A 19338-nucleotide genomic window follows, 5' to 3' on the forward strand; every position below is an offset into this window, starting at 1 on the left:
CAGTAAATTAAATCAAAAAAGAGGAAAAAGAATTTGAGCCAAAGAATTTCCAGGCTCTGGGGAGCACTCCTATGTCTAGCTGGGGTAGGAAATCAGATTCTTGTACCTGTGACAAATATTTTTCAGCCTATTGTCTGGATATCCCCACGGTTCTTTCACTCTATTTCTATGTCTCCTTATAATAAACCCATTTGATGGGTTGTCTAATGTGAACTCTTTTTTATAAAGTATATGGAAGTACTTGGATTTATGGATTTATAGAAAGGTACATAAATTAATAAAACAGAAAGCAAGATAAGTATTTTTTATAACTTTGTTAATTGGTTCAAAAATATCTGGGTTTGTTTTAGTTCTCAGAGAACTTGTTAAATTATGTTTTTAATAAAAAGGAAAGAGTTGAGGTTGGATAATGAGTTGGAGAAAAAGTTAACAGAGAAGTTTTCCCAGATAGAAGTATAAGTGGGAGGGAAGTAAGATTTGTATGATTCCAACTGTGATTAAAGGGGAAAGAAAGGGTAGGGGGGAGGGAGACATTACTAACATATAAGGGTTAATTACAGCAAACCAGGTGAAAAGTATAAGAAAGGTGGAATAAAGACATGATATGATATTTCTACTTAAATGACCGAAATCATGCCATGTTTAAATACAAAATACATTTCTTCAAAGGTGTAACAACAGCAAGGCAAACAGCTTCAGGGGTTATTTTAAGCTAATAGTTTTAAATCATTTATTATCTAGCTGAAGCGTTGGCTGGGGAGTTAATTTAGAACAGTATCTGTCTGCATGTGTAGTGTTGGCGAGAATCCCTGTGATGAATTTAATAGAAGAGTGTCTCACTGGGATGCAAAACACTATTCACTCTCCAGCCAATCAGAACACTCCCAACTGCCAGCATGCCCAGTAGGCTTATCAGGGAGCAAAGTAACAGTGGCACAGAATGCTGAGCCTTCCTTTTGAGGAAATAATTAGTCATGAAATCCACCCTGGAGTCAAAGTAATTAATAATCAGGAAGTGTTACTTACAGGCTGCATTATTTGGAAAGAAATGAGTAACTCCAAGCCTTGGTCAACCAATATCCAGCCCACTTTTGCATTGGAAAACTTCTGATCACATGTTTGTGCCTTTAGCATTCTCTAGTCCTCGTGAGCCCTACAATGTCAGGCTGATTGCATTTCTTTTTCTTTTGTCCCAAAGATGGGCTACTGAGAAGTCTGATTCCCCCAAAGTTACCTGGAAGGCAATCTTCTCAGAGTCTATTTACTGAAACCATAAATAGCCTAAGGACCAAGAAAAATAAAATTCAAATTCTTATATAGAAACTATAGTTAAATTAGGTACTTTACACATATTTCATCATCACAGCAGAATACTTACATCATAAGTATTACCATTTTCCATGTTTTACTTGATGAGAAAATTGAGGCAGAGAGAAGTATAATATATTATCTGTGATGTGACATACTAGGAAGTGATAGAGCAAACTTTCTTTAGACTCATTCTGACTGGCATGAGAATTCATGGGTTTTATCTTTCAGTGATGATAAGCAGATTTACCCTGCCCTGTGTGGTTCCGTGGTTGAGCATTGACTTATGAACCAGGAGGTCACGGTTTGATTCCTAGTCAAGAGCACATGACCAGGTTATGGGCTTGACCCTCAGTGGGGAAGGGGAGTGCAGGAGGCAGCCAATCAAGGATTGACATTTCTATCTCTCTCCTTCTCCCTTTCTCTCTGAAATAAATAAAATGTATGTTTAAAAAAAATAAGCAGAATATTTAGAAAGAAAACAGTAGATACATTTTGAGGAGGCTACAGCCAACCCTTTCAATGACTGTAGAGAGTTCAAGTAATTAAGAGGGTAAAATGAGTCTGCTGAATTTAGCAATTAGAAAATCCTTGGTTACCCAAGACCAGAATGTAGCCATTGGGAGAACTTCTGTTGACTAAAAGCACTGGAGAGGACTATGATTAAACCACTGCTCCATGTCGAACCCAAGCCTGTGGAAAGTGATATACTTACATTGCTACATGTGTCTGTGGCTACAGGAGATAGGACAGGATTGGTTATAAATGGTAGCTTCCCCTAAGATTTTCAGTAATGCTCTGTGTTGGATGTTATGGGATATTGTGAGATTTGAGCTTTATCTGGTTTCCTAATGCATAAAAGATGCTGACTTTCATAACAGTAAAAATTCAGTTTTGAAATATAAATCAATATGAATGCAGCAGTATGAATGTATAGGTTATACATGTTCAGGCATCTGTACACATTTGTGGGGGGGGGGGTGTTTACAGGTGTGTATATGTTTGTACAGTGTGCACATGATGTGTGTGTGGATGTGTGGATGTGCCCATACACATGAATCTGTGTGTTTTTGGGAAGAGAATGGTGGATCATCCAGCTGGAAGCCTGCCTATGAAACATTAAATAAAGAGAGTTTACTAGGTTTTTAGGTGGGGAATGAGACCTGACAAAGATAGCCAAGCCTTTTGTATTGAGCATGTTTCTTAAAATACACTGCTTGAGTTTTTTTTTTTGTTTTGTTTTGGGTTTTTTTTTTTTTTGTGTGTGTGTGTGTGTGTGTGTTGTTGTTTTTGTTTCTTCAATACATTAGAAGCTCTTCTTCAGTCTGTGCCAAGAAGGCAAGAAATTTTGCCTTAATTCTGTATGTGAGACTCTGCACTTTAGTGTTCCAGATTTAATCTGGGCAGAAAGTATTCAACACAGTCCAATGAAGACTCTCTCAAAACTCAGGGCTAGAGCTCAAATACATCAGTGAGCTTATGATTTTTTTGCACAATTTCTCTGTATATTAACCATGTTTGGCAGCTAATTCTAGGATTCACATTTCATCAGCTCTAAACCTCACACTCCCACAGCAATATTCTTCTCTTCTTACAGGCATGTGTACAGTCTTTCCCAGATAATATTTTAGGCCTACAAGAAGAAGCATAAAAAACTGTGTTGGTTTCCTCCTTAGGGATGTTAAAGAGAAACCTCTGATACAATTTGTGTGTGTGTATGTTTGGAGGTGGCAGGGATAAGAGGTGGTGGACACACCAATAATGCTTCCAGTAGTTGATAAATAACTCTTTATCTCAAATCATCTGTTGTAAAACATTATGTATTACTAGAGGCCCGCCCAATTGTGCACCAGTGGGTTCCCTTAGCCTGGCCTATGGGATCAGGCCAAAAACAGCTCTCCAATATCTCCTGAGGAATCCTGGATTATGAGAGGGTGCAGGCCAGGCTGAGGGACTCCACTGGTGTATGATTGGGCCAGGAAAGGACACAGGAGATTGTCCAGCTGGGGAGGGATTCTGGGAGGGCTCCAGGGCATGTCTAGCCCATCTTGCTGAGTCCCAATCAGCCTGACCCTAACAGCAAGCTAACCTACCATTGGAACATATGCCCCCTGGTGATCAGTGCATGTCAAAGCGAGTGGTTGAGCAAATTTAGCATACATTAGCATATTACACTTTGATTGGTTGGATGGAAAACCAGATTGACTGGACACTTAGCATATTAGGCTTTTATTATATAGGATAATGATAACAGGAAATTTCTAGTTCTGAAGTTTGGTCCTGAGGTAATATAAATGTCCCCAAAATGACAATTATAAAATATAATTCAAAAGAGAATATAATGCAGGACTTGTAGACACTGGTGAATATTGAGTGGAGAGAGAAGGGAAGGTGAGGTGAATGTAGTATAACCTTTCACAATCACTTTAGAATCAATGTTCATTTTTCTTCCAGCTCCCACAACAGAAAAATATAAAAGTAAGAGATTTTCATTCAGTTCTTTTTGGCATAAATAAAGCATATTCTTATGGAAATATCACCTCTGTTCTGAATGGTCATATTAATTATCAGAAAGCCTGCTTCCAGCATAAAGACATTTATACTTAACTTTCTGCATTGAGAATTTATCATTTTCCTAACCAAAGTTTTATAAAGACTAAATTATTGTGAATTTGTTTTCAGTGAGTCATCACATATAAGTTGTTTGCAAATAAGAATTATGGATTGCCAAAATGGGTTTGGCTCAGTGGATAGAGTGTCAGCCTTCTGACTGAAGGGTCCCGGATTCCATTCCAGTCAAGGGCATGTACTTTGGTTGAGGGCACGTCCCCAGTAGGGGGCATGCAAGAGGCAGCTAATAGATAACTCTCATTGATATTTCTAACTCTCTATCTCTCTTCCTTCCTCTCTGTAAAAAATCAATAAAATGTATTTAAAGAAAAAAAATTATGGATTCATAGTGCCCCCATTTTCTTTTTTATTTAGACCTTTAATCTCAGCACATTTACACCAGGCTCTCCAAATACTAATAGCTCTTTAGTAGATCTTACCCTAATACTTTCTAATACCCATATGCTACACCCAAGTTTTCCAATGGGAAAAATATTTACCTCTTCCTTTATAAGTGGTCATAACTCAGTAATTATCAGTGACAGCATTCTCCATCATCTGCCTTTTGAACATCACCTGCATTCAACAGTAAATTTGATGTAAATCTAATTTACATCTGATAATAAATCTCTTTAAGGTAAATCTTTACTGAACTAGAATATCACAAATCCACCAATCCTGTTTCTGTTATATTTCTCATCTGTTTCTTATCCTGGTCTTTATAGCTTATATTAACTCATGTTTAATTGTAAATATATTAATATCTTTCTTTTAGTACTAGCAGAAAAAAATATATCACTTCTAAATAGATCACTAGAGGAGATTATAAATCCTAGAACCTAAAATGATTGTCATATTCAAATTCTGTCCAAATATGAATCCTTGATGTTTCACATGTCTGGTGATAATTTCCCTTGATAACCTTAACCTACAGAGATTTTGTTGTCTCTCCAAATGTATTTTGCATTTGTGGCTTCCAGAATAAATTTAATTCATATATTTAAATTCTATGGTTGTTCTCAGTGTCAATTATTTTCTTAGCAGCAATTAATTTTCTTGTCCGTAGAACTAGAATTATTCTCTGTCTGTATCCCACGAAGTTCCTGAAATACTACTCAGTATGTACTCTAACATTTTGATAGATTTTATTTAGTAATGTCATAAAAGGGAGATTATAAGGAGTATTTAATCTCTTCAACTATTAGCTTTCTAGACTTGAGTTTTTACTTTTATATAAGTTACTAAACTGCAAACTCCTAGAAATCAGAGGGTATCCTGTTGATACCTGTAACCCTTCAGCACTCGTCTCAGTGCCCAATAAGTTAGAATGCAAGCTCTGTGGAGCCAGGGACATTGGTCATTTGATCACCTGTTTGTCCTAAAACACAGTAGAAAACTTGGGGAAATGTTTTTAAATTAAGAAAGTGAGTTCTATTGGAGAGTTTCTGGGATATCTTCCTGGAGAAACCTTCCTCCTCAACCATAGCTGAACCCAATAGGCAGTGGCGCCCCTTCTACTTTTGGCATAAATGATTGAACCAATGGTACACATCAGACCTGAACAAAGCTGGACAGATTCCCCTTTTTCTATGGCTAGTGGCTGACATAAGTACATGCTTCTCCATGTAGGCCTAAAATATTTTCTGGGAAAGACTGTATGCATGCCCAGTGGAGGAAAGTTAAGAGAAAAGGATGAGGTTTTGTCCACCACCCTTTTCTGACCCTTCAGAAGTTGGCTCATCTCTACCCTTAGTTTTCATGAATCTGCTCTGGGAAGATTTATACTAGCACTCATGGTTTCCTATTATTATGTCACACAAACTATTTTACTAATTAAAATATTTAATAAAACTTGTGCAATAGAGATTGAACTGAGAAAATAATGAGGGTATTTTAACTGATAGTCAGGGGACTTGAACTCCATTGCCACTCTATCATAGGTTGTGACTAAGTAATGTAGATTCTTCATTGCATCTAAAGATGCTAGGCCAGATGATAATACATGAATGATTCTATCTCTCATCTGTTTTTTAATGTTATTTTATTGTTTAAAGTATTACAAATAGTAGTACATATGTCTCCTTTTTTTCCCATTGACCTTTCCTCAGCCTCCCCTCCCCAAGCGCCCCTTTCTCCCGCACATATGCCCTCATCTCCCACCCCAGTGTCTTGCAATCATTGGTTTTGCTTATATGAATGCATACCGTTAGTCACTTTGATGAAAACTATAATATTCAATTATCCAATTTTCCAAATACCCAGATATTTTATTAGATGTGAGGACATATGTAGATATTTATAACATTCTTTAGCTTTTACCTAGATGGTTAAGTTAAATTGGTCCAGTTCTTTCAAATTCATATTTTAGCTCTTCAGATTCATGGAACAACAGATTTTAATTCTTTTATTCTGGGATCTTTCCAAATAACATTCATGAAATAAAAATTAGGTTTGAATAGACTTTTCTAATCCATGTGTATGGAACACCTGTCTCTTTTATATCTACAGAAGGTTCTCCCTCATTAAAAACAACTTTATGGGGGTTTCTGTTCTGAATACATTAAAGTAGCTTTCCCAACAAGATTTTCAGGATTTCCTGGGCATATATAAATGTAGAAAACTTGATACACAGCCTTCATAATCAATACAGACCCTAAAGACAGAACCTGAAAAGATAACACATTGCAAAGAAGTCAAGCATTTGTTTTCACCTCCAACTCTAAATCTTCCAATAAACCTTCTCATACTTAAATTCTATATAGTTGGAATTATAGGCATTTTAGATCAAATTATAGTTATTAAGATTAAAAAAGAAACACATTTTGAATTTTTAGCTTGTTCTGTTTGTTTTCTTTCTCCAATTAATCCGTTACAGAATATATCCCTTGACCCAAATCAAACAGTAAAAACAAAATTATATCTATAGGAAAAAACAATATTCTCTGCATAAAAATATTTTAAACATTTTTGGTAACTTAGCTCAAAATGTTAAATTATTTATATAATTATCTATTAAGTATTTCTCCAGGAAAACTTACCTTTAAAAAGAGTGTAGAATTACATTCCTGACTCTGAGCTCATATCTAGAACCACAACATGAGCACAGGGACCTAATCCATAGCATGCTATCATCCATCCTTTGTACAAGTCACCAACCATTAGTATGCTTAAATACCCACAGACGGTTAAGAAGCCTATAGACAGCCAATTTCTAAGTAATGGGAGTCAACAAATCTGAGCACCCAGACTCCTTTCAATGGAACAGAGAGTTATATGGCAGATGGATGTATCTTGATTATAACTTTCATAATGTGACTGTTTACAAAAACTGTCCAAATTAGCAAACCTTCTCAAATTAACACTAAACTTGAAAATGATATTGCCTTAATTTGAATGTTCTTAATACTCTCAGCAAATCTCAAATTGAGACCTTAAATCTAGTTTAAATGTAACATAAGTTTTCTAGTAATTATGACTTGAAATTTTAATTCTGAAGCAAGAGTCTAATAAAAAAGACAAATAAACATAGGTCTAATTAATTTTTAATTAAACTTTTCATTTATTCTTTATTATATTCACTCATGCTGAGTTCTGAGGAATATTTTCACTTTGGTATAATCTAATGAGGAATCTAATTTCATGCCTACAATTTTGCTTTAAATTTACCTTCCATAACAATCTAAATGTTATGAAAGTTGACTTTTACTGTTCTTTTTATTAAAAAAGAAGTAACTTTATACTAAAGTTTATCTAGACTTCCTAGGGGAAGGATCTACTCTAGCAAGTCAACCTCTTAATCTCCACTACTCAGGGAGGGCTCAGCAGGCATTCAATAAATATTTGCTAAATGAACAAATGCATTAACTTGGCTGTTACTATTAAAGAGTGATCTGAGGTCCTTATTGCCTAAAATAAAAGAACAAAATGCATAAATGTTAACATTAACAGCAAAAATTGCAAAGCTTAATGCTCCTAAATCCTGGATATTTTGATAAGAGAAAGTTAGCAATGTTCTGTGATGATCCCTGGTTGAAGGCCGGGAGTATGGAGGGCAGGGAATAGGTTGTTTTCCCTGAAAGCAGTGAAATCAATATTCATTCTTACAATAAGCTATTTCCTAGAAGTTTCCAATAACAGAGATGTTAGTTGCCTAGAGAGACAAGTCTTCCTTTTAAATCCTGCCTTTCCTTCAAGAGCACAGTCATAGCAGATGCAAGGATGGGCTACTGGTAGGAAGGGTTGGACTAGAGAATGGTCAAGCTCAGTGCCCTGATAACTTCTCTGTTCTTTGCATTCACAGTTCTAGCCACAGTTTCTATCCTATCCAACAACTTGGCAGCTCTTTCTCAGAATTATTGTCTACATAAAACTTATGTTCATTGTTAACCAAATGTCAGCTAAGAATGTATTAACACCTCTGTAAAATCCTTAACTTACTAACCTTAGATCCTCATTACTTAATGTATAATGGAAATATAAAAGTAGTTTTCACTGATCAATTTCTTCTTATACTAAACCCATGCTGTCTGAAAATCAAGGTCTCTTTTAAGAAAATAAACACAAAAATTGTGATTAAAGAATGTCCATGTAGTAGATATTTTTTAAAAGGGAAATATATTAAGGAGAAATATATTAAGGGCAATATATTAAGGAGAAACTTGATCTCTGTCTATCTATACCTTTGGTTATCCAAAACAACTGAATATATAAATCAACCAGGTCATATATATGTTTATTGATTTCAGAGATAACAAGAGAGAGGAAGAGAGATAGAATCATTAATGATGAGAGAGTGCACTCTTCCTATTGGGGATTGAGCCCATAACCTGGGCATGTGCCTTCACCAGGAATTGAACCAGGACCTTCTGGTTCATAAGACACTCAACCACTGAGCAGCACTGCTGGGCTCAGCCAGATCTTGATGCTGCTGCAAGCTTGTGTGGAACTCACAGGTAGGTGTCAGTGTTCTCCTCTTGAACATTAATGATTTCACAGAATATAATGTCACATAAGGCTACATCATACCCCTGATGAGTCAAGGAAAACATGAGCCTTCCATATGATGCTGGAACAAAGATAAAACATGAACATTGTGACAACCACAAAATAGTAATCAGCATCTCCCTATGCTGGCCACTGTTGATTTATTAATTACAATTTAAATCTCAGTTTAGTCTTCCTTTTTTTAGGTAAATTTTATTAAGATACTCAATCATAGTGGCAAAGCTATACTTCTTTAAATAAGCTCTAAATCATCTAACATGAACCCAGATCATGCTAATACCCTCTTATTGAGACACTGAACATTTTCTCTTGGTGTGTGTTCACCTGGGCCTCAATTTGTACTGAACCAACTTGTTCAACTGCAGGTGTGATCCTGGTGGTTTTAGCTGGAGGACCACCTTGACACAATCATCACCCACCCTACTCACCACTGTTTTCTCTTTGCAAGCTAGATGACATGCTGCTACTTTTAACGTGCTAAAAATAGAAAAGGTATAATCTTTCCACACTGAAACCTAGATAATACTAGTCAAGCTTCCCATTGAGCACACAAATTGGTGTACACTGCACAAGCATGCAGTAAGATGAAAATATAAAACTAAACAATGTTAGGAAGAAAAATGTTCACCTTTATCTGCTTTTTCAAATACAGATCTACTGGGAGATACATCCATAGCCATCCATCATGATTGTCTATTTCTACATTGTTACTCTCAGTGTGTCTGGTTGATTTTTTAAAATAAATTATACTTTTAGTTTCTGGAAAATGACCCTTTTTAAGGAAACTTAATTTGTCATGCTTGTGATACATTTTTTTGTTATTTTTTCCTTGAGAGCAAAAGAATATTACTGTATATTCTTTAATATAGAATGATTTATTTCTTCATTCCACTAGCCAAAATGTTTTGGGTTGAAAGGATTATTCTGCATATTACTATACCAGCTTCTAATAATTTATGTGATTTTTATGCTGAACCAATTGATCAATTTGCATATTTATCTTTTCATAATTTGTGTTTGTTTCTGAATTTACTAGTGTAACATTCAACTTGATTTATTACACATATTTTATAAATTGTTGCTCTTTTTATGTGTATCTTAAATAAGACTCAGAGAAAAATACTATTTTTCATGCCTAACAGACTTTGCTTGCATTTTTGCATTTCCATATATTCCTAACTAAACTATATTGGCCTATAATCAAATACTCAGTAAGTTTTTAACACATGTAGAAATATTATCCTAAACTAACAATCACACAATCACGTGTTTAGGGTTCTTATATACAGCATACCATTAACAAATAAGTCACTCCAGAGTCAGTGAACTTAACCTTGAAATGTTGTAATAGACAAATTTATTACAGAACCATAGAACTTGACACTATCCAGAATATAAGATATAGCAGAATATAAAACTTAAATTATGGCTATCTATGAAGGATATAAAAGTAGTTAAACCTTAAATTACATTAGTTTTTTAAAATATATTTTATTGATTTTTTTAAAAGAGAGGAAGAGAGAAGGATAGAGTTAGAAACATCGATGAAAGAGATTCATCGATCAGCTGCCTCTTGCACACCCTCTACTGGAGATGTGCCCGCAACCAAGGTACATGCCCTTGACCAGAATCGAACCTGGGACCTTTCAGTCCACAGGCCGACGCTCTATCCACTGAGCAAAACCGGTTCTGGCTGATTACATTAGTTTTTAAGAATTATTCCTAATGTAATTGGTTTCCAGTTTCAGTAAATTTACATAATTAAAGAGAACAGAGGAATTAGTGGTCTTTCTAACAAATCTTTATATGTAATATCTCAGAAAGAGGCATATTTTAAACTCTTTGGTATTGGGAATCCTATACAGTAATTTTGAAAATTATCGTGGACCACAAAGAACTCTTAAAGATATATGTATCAATATTTACTGCATTAAGTATTAAAATTGAGAATATGAGTAATTATAAATTAATTTTAAAATAACACCAGTAATATTATTTGTTAACCAAAATAAAAATAAAAAACTATATATCCCAAAACAAAAATATAAAGTGAAGTGTAGTATACTTTGACATTTTACAAATCTCTTATTTCTGACAACCTACCTGTTGCAACATGTGGCTTTGGTTGAAGTGAATGAAGAAATGTATAGTCAGGCTCAATCTCCAGTGCAGAGTGTGCAGGAAGCAGCTGATCAATGATTCTCTCTCATCAATTATATTTCTATCTTTCCCTCTTTCTCTGTCTGAAAACAATAAAAAAATATACTTTTTTAATGTATAGCTATTAGTTGACAGAAGGAGAATTATGGACATAATTTACATAATTGTGAATATTTTTACTACATCAAAACTCACAATTATTAGTTACAATAAAAAAATTGAAATCATACCAATTAGCCTTTTATACTCTCCTACATTATAATTGATTTGTGGTTTCAAACCAAATTTTTGCTTTTGTATTTTGAACAGATTTTGCTAAGATCATACATTGCTCATTTAGAAAATATTGGAACCCACAAATTTCGTGCACTGGTTAACAATAATGATATACTGAAAACTCACAGAACTGGTGGATCACTGAGAGAAATGTTCTAGGCTAATATCCATAACAACTCTGAGAATTACATACAGAGCCCCGACAAAGACAAAAACACTGCCCCACTACAAAACCCCAACTGATGGCACGGTCAGGCAGCTGGCACCCCACCCCTACACCTGGCTCAGCAAACTGCATGTGCCTCACATTACTACCTGTTTCTCCAGGTAGATCATTTCTTGTTCAAATCCCACCATGTGTGCATTTTTATTGGTGGGAGATATGCTCCATGCTTGACCTTACAGACCTGGAAAGCTGGAAAGTGTGGTACTTAGGATTGAGAATGTGCAAATGACCAAAATGTGAGAAGGATTTGCAAAAGTATTTACAAAGGTTCAATGGAAAGAATCTGGGTTACTTCTAACATTAAAATTTATTTCCCATGTTGTTCAAAGACTTTTATTTGTAAATTTTTATACTAAATACTAGAGGCCCAGTGTAAGAAATTCATGTACTTGTGTGGAGGGGAGGGTGTCCCTCAGCCTGGCCTGCACCCTCTCACAGTCCAGGAGCCCTGGGGGGATGTCCTACTGATCACTTAGTGACACTAAGCCATCAGTAGGACATCCTTATCATTGCTAGGAAGGCAGGAGAGGCTCCCACTACTGCTGCTATGCTCACCAGCTGTGAGCCTGGCTTCTGGCTGAGCGGTGCTCCCTCTGTGGGAGCATACTGACTACCAGGGGGTAGCTCCTACATTGAGTGTCTGCTCCCTGCTGGTCAGTGCACATCATAGTGACCAGTCATTCCACCATTTGGTCATTTGCATATTAGCCTTTTATTGTATAGGATAAGAGTGTTCAGTAATGAGAAAATTTTGATGATGAAGTCACAAAAAGGAAAGGAGAGAGTAATATGTGATATACTGACATTCTACCCATTCAGACTAGGTGTAAAGATAATTTTTTAATTTGTTTTTAAACATATATATTGATTTCAGAGAGAGAGAGATAGAAACATTAATGATGAGAGAGAATCATTGATTGGCTGCCTCCTGCATACCCTTACTGCAGATTCAGCCCATAATCTGAGCATGTGCCTTGACTGGGGATCAAACTCGTGGCCTCCTGGCTTCTGGGAAGTTGCTCAACATTGAACCACACTGGCTGGGCTAGATTATTTTATTTAAAGTCATGACTTTGCCAGAAAACTTCTCAAAACTATTTCCACTGCCAAGTGCTTAGTTATTTAATACTATAAAATATAAAATATTAGGCTCTAGAAAGTATGAAATCAAGTCATGCACTAAAACCAAAATATAAACATTGAGTTTCAAGTTCTAAAGCAAGGCACAAGTGAAAAAGAAGTTTGAAGTCTTTACATTTTACAAATGTTCTTTTTGTTTCACTTATCAAATACCTAAAGTGATTACATATTTTTAGCCTGAATTTACACCATTATTACCTCAATTCTAGAGCACAGTGCCACTATGTTATTCTTTTCCCCCCCCTCACTATGTAATTCTTAATACATTAGCAAGGAGACATTGGAGAAACACTTCTGGTAAAACATTTCTTTACACAAGATAGAGAATCCCCACAATTTTCAACCAGATAATTACATTAAGTCCTACCTATAATTTTATTTAATTGCACCTTTTTTTTACTTCATTTTCTCAACCTAGATTCCTTTCTTTTGTTCGACCCTTATCTCAAAAGGAAGTCATGGAGGTTTAAGGCTATTTACATAGTAACTCTTCTCAATTTGTCTCGTATCACAGAATTTAAAACAATTAGCAGAGAAGTTAATATTCACTCTATTAACTATTTTCAGTACATACAGGTACAGAGATCATAAAACATTGACCATGAAAGTATGATTTATGGGAAAATATAAGTACAATTAATAAGACTACATATAATCAGGGACAATTTATTATACTAGGGTCCCAGTGCACTAAATTATGCACATTGAAAGGAACTGTGGGCCACAAGGCTGTGGTGGGCACAAGGGTAAGTCTTGGCCCACACGTACCCCTTACTGCTGCAGACCCCAGTACCCTGTCTGCTGATAGCCCCGCTCCCCAACCACTGCATTGGCCCTGCTCTCACCAACTGATGGCATGGAGCTATTTGGGCCCGTACTGTCAGTGAGTATGAGTGGCGGTTGCTGTCCCAATCACCCCTCAGGAGCAGGGGGAGGTGGAGAAGTCTTCAGGGGCAATCTAGGCTACAGCTGCCTCTCACAACCACTGATGGCACTGAGCGATTGGGGCTGCGCCAGCAGCAGGTGCAAGCACTAGATGGGACTGTGGCACTTGGGAGCAAAGAATTTTTAGTAACTACCTGAGGCTTACCCTGATGACAGTGGCCAGTGCCCCACCTTGTTCTGGTGCCCCCCACTCACGTGCTCCACCATCCCACAAAGGCTGATGCCTGCCATGTTCCATACTCTGCCACTGCTGCCGACGCCCGCTATGTTCCACACGTGCCCCCTGGTAGTCAGTGCATATCATAGAGACCAGTTGTTCAGTTGTTCCGCCTTTTGGTCTATTTGAATATTAGGATTTTAAATTTATAGATAGCAATAAATGCAAACGTAACTTTATAGATTATCATTAGAACATGTAATTGTCAATAATAATGGACTTAAACATTAAAATTCTATTGAGAAAATTTTCATTGTTGTTGTTAAATAGAGGGAGTATAAGAACATGAGTTAAATAGAGGGAGGTTAAGAACATGAATTTTAGAGCAAGATTTCCTGAGTTTAAATTCAGTTCTGCTATGTAAGCTATGTGGGCATTAAGTTTTTAAATATCTCTGAGCTCTATTTGTAAAGGAAGGAATAGTATTAATACCTGCCTGATCGAATTGTTATGATGCTTACATAAGAAATTATGTATGAAGGATATAAAGTGGTGGCTGGCATGTTTGAGTTCCCAGTACAGGTTAGCTTCCTAAATTAGATTTCTATATTGTGAAAATATTATTGACAGTCAATGACTCACAGATTTTTTCATTTCTATCTTCTAGCCCCAAAAAAGATTAAATTGCATCTTCAGTGTATATTCGGTTTAAAACCTTAATGTTTTATTCACGCTACTCAAATGTTCTAGAGCTTTTGCTGAAGTTTGGTTAATCTTTTACATCAAGGGTTGGCACACAAAATTAATTGCTTTAATTTATTAATTAATTGCTATTATTTAATTTATTGTTCTTTTAATCTAAGAAACTGCTCAAACAGACAATAAGATTGTGGAAACTTTAACAAAACCCTTAATTTTAGTAAAGCCTGTATCTTCTCCCTCTATCAGCAGGTCTATTTGAGCAGTGGTCATAGAAAAGCAGAGCTAGAGTCCCAATTCATTTATAACTTTAATATAAATAAAACACACTTTTGGAACTTCACTATGCCTCTTAATAGACTTCATCTCATCAAATAATAAAAAGGAAAATGAAACTGTCTTCTTGACAACAATTTGGACTCTGTGAGGATGTATTAAGTCACTGCCCCAGGACAAAAAGGTATTTGTCATCCCACAATAAATGGAAATTGACAGATCTATGAGAGTTATATGGGAGCCTCTCATTGTTTGGGCTTCTGCCTCCCAGCTTCCTCCTGAGGCCACAGCCGCCTGGTGCTCTGTGGTGCGCACTCACAGACGTTTGCTTTTATCTATGGAAAAGTATAGATACCAGAGTAGCAATGAAGTCCCAATGCTCCTTTAGCTACTTTGAGGCTTCACAGTCATTACCAGGTAATAGCAGACATAGATGTTCAAAGTCAGTGTCATGCTTTAAAAAAATGCCCACCCACCGAAACCTGTTTGGCTCAGTGAATAGAGTGTCATCCTGAGGATTGAAAGGTCTCAAGTTTGATTCTGGTCAAGGACATGTACCTTGGTCAAGGACATGTACCTTGGTCAAGGACATGTACCTTGGTTGCAGGCACATCCCCAGTAGGGAGTGTGCAGGAGGCAGCTGATCGATGATTCTCTATCATAGATGTTTCTAACTCTCTTCCTCTCTGTAAAAAAATCGATAAAATATATTTTTAAAAAATGCCTACCCAACAGCCAGTGTTCTTCTTGTTAAAGGGATTGCCTTAGAATCACATGTAAGCAATGTGAGATTGGACGGTCTTCTTTTTGAAAAATGCATATCACAAAGGACATGAAGCTAGGTGTGTCTATATGGCTTATATAGACCTATGACATGTACATTCTGGATGATGAAATTTTAAGTGTTGGTGTGTGAGTTTTTATCTGTTCCTTTTTTTTCCCCTTCAGTGTTAGTAAATTCTAGAGCTTGCTCTGGGACTGAAGAGAAAATCTAGCCAACCCAGATTGATATGTAGCATGAATAATACATAAATATTACTATTTCCAGTCACTAATAATTTGGGCTTATTTGCTATAAAACTGCATCTAATTATCCTGCCTGATACATACAGAGTGCCAATGTCTGAGACTAACAATGGCACAAATTGTAATGGCCATAGGAAAGAGTTGGTTCTAGGTGATTAAAGATTTATTAGAAGTTGTTATGTTGCAAAAGATACAGGTTTGGCTATTCCACTTGCTACCTGTAAGATTTTGGTTATTTGATTTTCATAACATAGTTTTCTACTCATTAAAGGATCTATTATAATAAATATTAGGCACAAAATAGATGAACATCAGATTTTAATGCTTTTTGCTTTCTTTTTGTATAATAATACAAGTCACTGAGGACTTTGACTTAAAAATTAAAAACCAATAAATATGCAATAATAAGAAAACATTACAATACATAGAGCATGGATCAAGGTATAACCTATCTTAAGGAGAAAAAAAATGAGACTGAAAGAGATTTACGAGCTATTTTCTGAGTTCAGCTTTCCTAATACGGGTGTTACCCCAACCACCACCCTCAACCACAGTGATAAAATAGATCATTATTCACAGTGAACTTGAGGACCAAATACATTAAACAATAGCTCAGTTGCCAGAAATAACTTCCTGAAAATATACTGTAAACTCTTTAATCTTGTGGATTATTCAGGGTTTTAGTTTTTCATTTTGTTTTAGTTTTAATTAACTGCTGACATAAATGCTGTTTGAGTAGAGTGAAGAATTCATACTAGTTATTTGGACACTTAACATGTTTTCATCTATACTCTGTAGCCACTCTTGTGTGAAAACCAGTCATGATAGGCTAGGGTAGGCCTTGGTTTTAAAAAAAATAAACCTCTAAATCCTAGTGGCTTTAATCAATGACTCCTTTGCTACAAGTGCCATGAATATAATACAGAAGTGTTTAATATCACACAGATGTTATATCACTGGTTTATGATATTTAATATCATATGGGAACTAAAACTTCAAAACAGCATAGCTTAAAAGACTATAGAAATTTGGGTCTTTTTAATCACACTGTTATGTAGCTTACCTTCAGTTTCTGCCAGTTCTACTAACATGTATATACATGAACTAACATGTATAAACACATCCTAGAGTTCCAGATGGAATTATCTCATGATTAGTTTCTTTACATAATGTCTTCTGCAAACATGTTCTAGGCTACAGCTCACTGAGTCTTAGAATGTAAGTCAAGGATTAGGTTCAGTGAATTCATCACATGAGCTTTTCTGACAAAATGTATCAGTCATTTGGACAAATTCTTAGGATGGCAGATAATTGAGTTGATAAACTCTTTCACTGACTAGTGACTGAATGGACCAAATCTACCAGCTGCTCTGACACCAGACATTTTCCCTTAATTGATGCTGTGGGAAGTATTGCAAACTCACCGTTCATTTGAACTCTTCTCAGAGCAAATGTCAACTGTAGCACACATTATGGCTTTCTTTAACTTACCATGCCTTTTGAGGCATGCATATTTTCTAGAAAGTTTTTGGGAAATCCATTATTAAATTTGGTCCTATCTATTAAACATAAACACTACTGTTAAATCAAAGTAAACAAGGTTGATCCAAAGTATGATTTAAGAGCATGTATAGTCTATTCTCTCAGTTGTTTCTGAATTCCTGGACTGATATTCACATAGAATGCTTAGGAATGAATTTTCATATAAATGAGACCAACGTTTTAAAAGGTACCTAAGATCTTAACACATCATCACATCTTCCTTCCCCTATCCTCACCTGACTTGCATAGCACACAGCATGGGGTCAATAATATGTACATATGTCAAAAAAAGCACTTGTTATTTTTCTGAAATTTAAATTCCAAGGGCTGTTCTGTATTTTCTCTGGAAACCCTGATGACAGTGCAGTTCCTTGTAATATAGAAGAGGTCAGGTTAAATAACTGTTAATATTTCTTCTGTTTTCTCTTCCTTGAATTGAATTATTTATTTGTGCTGAGCAGTGCGCAAACAATAATAAAATCCAATCCACATTTTCGTGATGCTCCTGACAAACTGCTGCTATATTAAAGAAATAAATTACAAGTCCTATATTGCTCAGCTGCATGGCCCTCATCCCTATTTTTGAGGCATTTCAATCAACCTTGTAATCTTCACCAAGTTATGAGATATTAAACATATATTTTATCTTCCCTGGAGTAGCATTGATTTTGAAACTGTGAGATCTAATTTTTTTCCAGATAATGGTCAAAGTGGCCATTTGGGTTATAAATTAGGTCTTTCATGGCTAATATACTTCACACTGGCACTTATTATATAAGCAACAATTATGTCATCACAAGACTCTGGTACAACATGAAGGGAACATAAATGTCAGGATTGATGATGATGGCTCCTAGCCAGCTCATTAAAGCCAATGGTGTGAATAATACAACTGTGTTGCTTTTGAAAGAACCAAATATGTATTATCCACCTATCAGTGCACCAAAGCAGCATCATAAGCATAGATCTCTAACTGCAGCCCATTTAAATGATGAAAGGGCGTATATTAATCTATGGAATAGATTTTACCCAGGGGGGGAAATTGTTCTCTTTATTTATGAAAGTTAAAACATTCAGTGCATAGAGAAGCACTTATCAGACGAGCATCCATTGCTATGCAGATGAATTTTACTAATGCTTTCTGCTAGGATAAATAGGCTGTGGTCATAAAAGAGGCTTCTATAACTTACTAGAAATAAAGGAACTAAAGAAAGCAACATGTATACAGATTTTTGAAAAGCATAGAGAGTACATTTTCTAAATGATTGGGCTTCTATGTTTAATATACTTAATTCTACAGTCATGAATAAAATGTGACAGTAATTTTATATACACACACAAATCACTCAGAATGTTTTATATTTAATATCTCCTAAGGGTAAATTAATATATCTTTTGGCAATAACTGTATTTCTCAGATCTACTTTTATTTTCCGGATCAGGACTCCAATAAAATATTTTAGTTTGAGGAAATTATTTAAAAATTTAACCAGTTCCCTATTTTTTTAAACTTTTTTTTTGCATTTGCAACAAGATCTGTACTTTCATTTTGTATAGAAAGCTCCAAAACTGATCAAGATAACTTAGCAAACTATTTTCCCTGATATACACTATTTAGATATATTTAATCCCATTTGATTTCTGAGTTGTGTTGGACAAAATCACCCACAAAACATTGGTATGAAATCCAGATGTCAACTTTAATTCTAACTCCTTTCCACCAAATAATTGGCAAGTCCTGTCAGTTCTCGTTTTTGAATATTTATCAGATGTAGCTGTCTTTGCCTTCATTGCCATTGTCTTTGTTCTAGTCCTCTCTCGACTGCTACACTAACACCTTAAGTAGTCTCCCTATCAATAGCTTTTTCTTCATCCATTCCAATCCATGCTCCATGGATAACTCTTGCTAAAATTCAAATTGAGTCATGTCAATCCCCTGCTTTACTTATTTCAATGTCACCCACATTGT

This window comes from Pipistrellus kuhlii, unplaced genomic scaffold (genome assembly GCF_014108245.1).
Source record: "Pipistrellus kuhlii isolate mPipKuh1 unplaced genomic scaffold, mPipKuh1.p scaffold_m20_p_4, whole genome shotgun sequence".
Taxonomy (NCBI): Eukaryota; Metazoa; Chordata; class Mammalia; order Chiroptera; family Vespertilionidae; genus Pipistrellus; species Pipistrellus kuhlii.